The sequence below is a fragment of the Penaeus monodon genome, chromosome 32 (genome assembly GCF_015228065.2).
Source record: "Penaeus monodon isolate SGIC_2016 chromosome 32, NSTDA_Pmon_1, whole genome shotgun sequence".
Classification (NCBI taxonomy): Eukaryota; Metazoa; Arthropoda; class Malacostraca; order Decapoda; family Penaeidae; genus Penaeus; species Penaeus monodon.
The window spans coordinates 20,650,221-20,650,502 of record NC_051417.1 but is presented as its reverse complement, the minus strand read 5'-3'; the positions used below and the strand labels follow the sequence as shown (position 1 = coordinate 20,650,502).

The following is a 282-nucleotide window of genomic DNA, read 5'->3' as shown; positions in this document are numbered from 1 at the left end:
TTATGACATTGAGTATATTAGCTAATACTTCCTACCTCAATTACCGCCACAATTAAAGGAAATTTTAGACGCTAATATACAAAACCGCACGCAAGTTATGAAATCAAATAGCAAATGATAACTAAAATGCCTGACAGACAAGGAGGATGGGCGTAACTTTAAAATGTTCTATTGTGTAAGGAAATGCTTTTGGTATGCGTCGGTTTAATTAATATTATTTCGAAATTCTGTATCAGGTTGTGATGTTATTGTTGCTTGCTGCTGACGGCGATATCAATGCCA

At 35.1% G+C, this 282-nt stretch overlaps 1 protein-coding gene across 1 annotated transcript in view; it reads right to left on the bottom strand.

Moving 5' to 3' along the window:
• The window catches only part of LOC119593592 (A disintegrin and metalloproteinase with thrombospondin motifs adt-1-like), a 60,261-nt gene that overhangs the window by 36,517 nt on the left and 23,462 nt on the right, over window positions 1–282 (bottom strand). The window lies entirely within an intron of this gene.